The sequence below is a fragment of the Triticum dicoccoides genome, chromosome 2A (assembly GCF_002162155.2).
Source record: "Triticum dicoccoides isolate Atlit2015 ecotype Zavitan chromosome 2A, WEW_v2.0, whole genome shotgun sequence".
NCBI lineage: Eukaryota > Viridiplantae > Streptophyta > Magnoliopsida > Poales > Poaceae > Triticum > Triticum dicoccoides.
In genome coordinates, this window is record NC_041382.1 from 327,580,328 (window position 1) to 327,585,506 (window position 5,179).

At 47.9% G+C, this 5,179-nt stretch overlaps 1 long non-coding RNA gene across 2 annotated transcripts; it reads right to left on the reverse strand.

The window, feature by feature from the left end:
• Window positions 1-703: 703 nt before the first annotated feature.
• On the reverse strand, window positions 704-3,613 carry LOC119354494. Of its 2 annotated transcripts, none has more exons than XR_005170990.1 (4): window positions 2,991-3,613; window positions 2,394-2,575; window positions 1,463-1,642; window positions 704-902 (listed from the first exon to the last, which is right to left on the reverse strand). It is a non-coding gene; the product is annotated as an uncharacterized LOC119354494 (long non-coding RNA). The 2 variants fall into 2 exon arrangements; XR_005170989.1 differs by having other exon boundaries at window positions 2,394-2,782.
• Window positions 3,614-5,179: the final 1,566 nt, after the last annotated feature.

Consider the following 5,179-nt stretch of genomic DNA (forward strand, 5'->3'; position numbering starts at 1 on the left):
TCTTTAGAAATTGAACTTCTCCCTTTCTTTTTGTTTTCCTGCATGTTTAAATTTATTTTGAACTTGCTGAGATAACACACTTGACCTTGTCGAACACTATATTTTGACCTTCACAAAACATAAATTAAAGCCAAAATTTTGACCTACAGAGCATGTACAATTTTCTCCACTTTTTCAAGAATAAATGCTGAATTGCCCCGTTAGTTCGACATGAACTTCTGCTGCCCATTTTCAAACGTCTGTTTGATTTTTCTTTTTCAAAAACATATTGAGCCTTTTATTATGTTTTGTGGCAAGTAGCACGGTCATTTTTGTGTTCCTGTAGAAAAGCATTTGTGTTCGTCCTACTACTAATTTTTCACTCGACCTATGGAGAGAGGGCAACATCAGCATATGAGACTATGTAGAGAAAGAAAGAGCTTCAGCCACACATCGGCACATGCCCAAAAGCTACGTGCACACCGGAGTCGGAGTAGGAGATCACTGTTGGCTTTGAGGTAGCTAGATGCAGGAGTTCAACGGCATCGAGGGGCTGCAACGAACTGCTGCACCGCCTGCTCGAGCCACCTCGCGCGACCTCCCATTAAGTTCTGTGCAGTTCAATCAGTCGAGATGGTTTAGGTTCAGTTAACAAAACTGCAGAAAGAAGAGAAGAAATGCATCAGTTCTATACAGAAGAAACACGAAATCCGGCAACCACTAGTCGAGGTCGGCAACATCCGCTGCTAGATCTTATTCCTTTCTTATGCCTCACTGAATTTCACATGTCCAAATGGACTTCACTACACTGTCTCATCTTCATCATACACCTCGTACATCTAAACCCAAAAGGCTAATCGACCATAACAGCGGTGTGTCGTCACCGGAAACAGAGGAGGCAGAGTGGTGTGTCCTTGTCGTCACTGCAACACACACAATGAGGCATTTTAGTCAAGTTAAAATACCACTTTAGTACCCTGCTAGCCATGTTTGTAGCGAACACTGCACCCTACTAAATTGGTTCATCAACACATTAGCCTGCTGACCTACTATTTTTATTGTACAGATTCATAAGCATCACCTACTATTTTTTTCAATGCACAAATTTGGTTCATTAACACATTGGCTGCTGAAAATCAAACATTTGGACTGTAGTGGCGCCATATAATTCAGAAAGTAAGATTTTGTTTAAGATGTGTGCACACGCACGACAACTGCCATGACAGTGGAAGATGAGTTGCACTAGCATTAATCAAGTTGGCCTGCTGAAAATTGACACAGTGGAGCAGCCATGCTAATTACTGCTAAAAATTGTTAGCCATACTAATTACTAAATGGTCAAGCACAGTCGACCATGTGCAGCCGTACTATTTCTTTAGTGGAATATAAACACAAGCAGCTTAGAGGCGTACTTTTGGTTCTTACTGGGTGACCTACAGAGCATGTAGAGAAAGATTTAGGGAAAGGACTAATCAATATTGACCTTGAGAGACCGTCTCAACAATAAATCCAAAAGTGGCAGCAATGTATATATATCACGACGTTGCACCTCAAGGGAGACCACACCCTCGTGTTGAATAGCATCCCAGCAACAGCAAGATCATCACCAGCTCAAAGACCGACTATCTTCCTCGTAAATGGCGACAAGCACCAGGATCAACACCTACAGGAAAGAGGTGGACGATCAGAGGCATAACAACAAGCTCAGCTTCATAGCTCAATTTTCTTCCCATGGACCGCTATTTGAAATCAAGACAACTATGTTTATAGCTTCAAAGATAGCTTCAAGCAATCCCCTTGAAATGAAAGTGAACCAAGTAGTAGTAACACTCCAACACCCCGCCAACGCCAAACAATTCCTAACCTTTTTAGTACTAACCAAAACCTATTTTGTATTTTTTCTCTGTTCATTTTTTATCAGTAAGACACATTCTTCCCAAAATCCAATGACTGAACTCTCCAGACTATAATCTTTGAACTTCCAAAGAATTCCTAATCTATTTAGTGCTGACCCAAAAATACGTACTTATTTTAGGTGCATTGAAACGGAGAAGTTCACACTTATATTGCAAAAAAATCTTTTTTTAGAGTGGACACTTATAAGACGTGGAGCATCACACAAAAAATGCCAATGGTTTGTGGCTGCTTGAACTACAACAAGAATCAAACAGGGGGATGAATCTACATGAGATATTTTTGTAGCATGTTCAGTACATGGAGATCCCAGTATACATAAATCTTTTCAGGCAAATGGCAACTCGCAACATGTGGAAACAAAAACAAAGTCGTAGCTGAATGCATGCCACCTTGTTAGCCACATACACAGGCGAGCTAAAGCTGAAGTAGCTAACAAATTAGAACTTTGAATGACAAAAAGTTAACGGGAAATTGCTCTCACAAGAATTCTCCCTTACCGGATTCAGCAGAAGTTGAACTGGATGGTGGGGAGCAGGATCCGGGGTGCTGTGTTCATGAACGGCCGTCGACTCCATCGTTGAACGGCCCAGGGCTGCATAGTTGAACGGCTCCGGGCTGCGTTGGGAGAACTCAGGGTGGTGATGCAGATCTAGTCAGGGAGAGGGTGCTCTCCACTACCCTGAAGAAAATGCGCGGAAGTAAAAAACACACACGCAGGGATACATGCAGCCAGACGTCCACCCACACAAAATTTCAGTAACAATAACACATCCAAAAGCAATTTGCTGAATCATGTTGCAGCATCTTCTCTAAGAAACAGAGTGTCCAGTGATCATGTGAGTATACAGGGGAAGTTGGACTGCTCCACACCTCGTCCCTCCTAGAGCTGGTCGATCGACATTTGAAGATAGAATCAGTGATCTTCTGAACATAAACCAGAGTACGCAATTTCTAGCAAGATGAAAACAGCAAATGCTTCACATTGCTCTGGATCCATTGCCCATTCAGGCGAGTGTTCATTCAGAACTTCAGATTATCGGATCAAAAATGTGAAAAATAATAATAACAAGCTAATTGATTGATTGATTACGTACTGGTAGGCTGGTAGCGGAGCTCCTTCTTGTTGGAGTAGAGCCCGCAAGGACGGTTGCGGAACGTGACCTCATGCCCGGCGCGGCGGACGTACGGCAGGTACTCATCGACGACGAGCTGGCGGTGCCGCTCGTAGAACCTGAGGCGGCAGCACCGCGCCGATGCCCGCCACGTCGTCTTCTCCTCCGCCACCGTCGACCACGACATGGTGACGCCCTTGAAGTCGTTCGCCACCTACTGCCCCTCCCGGAGGCTGAGCACGAAGCCGTGGCCCTCTGCAGCGCCCTCCGCGCGGAGCTCCCGCGCCTCCCGCGAGCACACCACGCTCAGGTACACCAGCACCTTCGCGTACACGTCGCTCGACTTCACGTTGCCCGAACAGAGTACACGGGCGGGCTTGAGCACGGGATGCAGGCAAAGCTTGGGGGCATGGTTGCGCTGGCGGGACGGGGGACGGCGCGGCGGCGGGTTGCGGGACGCAGGGCGGCGCGCCGGTGGGATGCAGGGCGGCGGCGGTGGATCGGGAGAAGTTCTTCGGCGGCGACGCGATGCCGTGAGGAGGAGTGTGCAGAGGGGATCGGGAGAGGGTAGGGGAGGGAGTCGTGGGAAGTGGGTGGGGCGGGTTTTTTTCTTTAACCGATCGGGTGGGTTTCGGAACGCCTCTTCGGGCCTATATAGGGCAATGCCATGATCCAAATAGTTATTTTAATTCTGGAATTAAAATAGTGCTACTCTCTATATATATAGCCATATAACATTTCGTATTTACCCTATCATGTAAGGGGTTTCCTATATATATTTCACACCTGTACATGTGTATATACTGGCCTATGGCCTCCTGAAAATATAAGTTGCATATTTCCTAATATGGTATTAGAGCTAGGTCAATTTTTTTTACGCTGCAACTCGTGCTATTGATCTCTGTGGTCGTCGTCGCTGCCTTTTTCTGTCCACCGTAGCAGCCGGTTAACCCAAGGCCGCTCCTCTCCTTCCCTACAGCCGCCGTTCAACTCCTTCCCGTCCAGATCACGCTAGCTCCAGATCCTATCACGCTAGCTCCAGGTCCTGCCCGTGATCGCTCCAAATCAAGTCAGCACAGGAGCCTTCGCCCGCGATCGATCTTCCACAACCGGCTTGGTTTTTCGCCGCCCCTCATCGGATCCATCCGCCTCTCACCGGAACAGGCCGCTAGTCGCCGGTCTTCGTCGCCTGCGTCCGATCCGACCGTCCCTCGCTGGATTTCGCCCCTGCTGCTGGCTCCAGTCCCATCCATCTACTGCCGCCGCGAGCGCTGACTGCGGCTGGTCATCAGGACCCTCTGTCTGTACTGTTGTCTTCCCGGTGATTGTCAAAAAAAATGTCTACACCGTCAGGCTATGTCGCAGTTCCTCGATGTCCGGTGATCTTTGATGACACCAACTACATAGAGTTTGTTGGCTTCATGCGTATTCATATGCGTGGCATTCGTCTTTGTGGCGTTCTTTCTGGCGAGGTCCATTGTCCGCCGTGTCCGATTCCACCTGTGGCCCCTACTCTGCCGACGCCACCAGTTCTTGCTGCCGATGCTGAATAAGCTGCAAAGGATGCAGCTAAGCTTGTAGATGACACTGCCATCCATGCTTATGATGCACAGGTTTTGACTTATCAGGAGGCTCTTCAGACTTATCATGAGGCTCTTTCTTCTTACACTCAGTGGGTTGATGAGGATGCCCGTGCCGCAGCTGTTCTCACTGCTAGTGTTCTACCTCAGTTTGCCTCTGAGTTCTTGGGGCTCTCTACCGTATCTGAGATGTGGACCCGTCACCGTCAGCACTATTAGCCCTCTGGTGATGCCTTATATCTGTCTGTGGTCTGGCAGGAACATGCTCTTCAGCAGGGTGACTTCAGTGTTGATGATTTATATGCTCAAAGTCCTGCTGTCTGGCGTCAGCTTGATTCTCTCTGCACTGCTGGTTGTCGTACTTGTCTGTGTTGCCAGGCTGTGCAGGCTGATTTGGAGTTTCATCATGTCTACGAGTTCCTATCTCGGCTCCGTAAGGAGTTTGAGCCCCGGCGTGCTCAGTTGTTTGCTCGTGGTCATATCTCCCTCATGGAGGCGCTTTCTGAGATTCGTGCTGAGGAGACTCGCCTATGTGGTGCTGGTCTACTTGAGGTTCCCTCTATGCTCGCTGCTCGAGTCCCTGTTATGTCA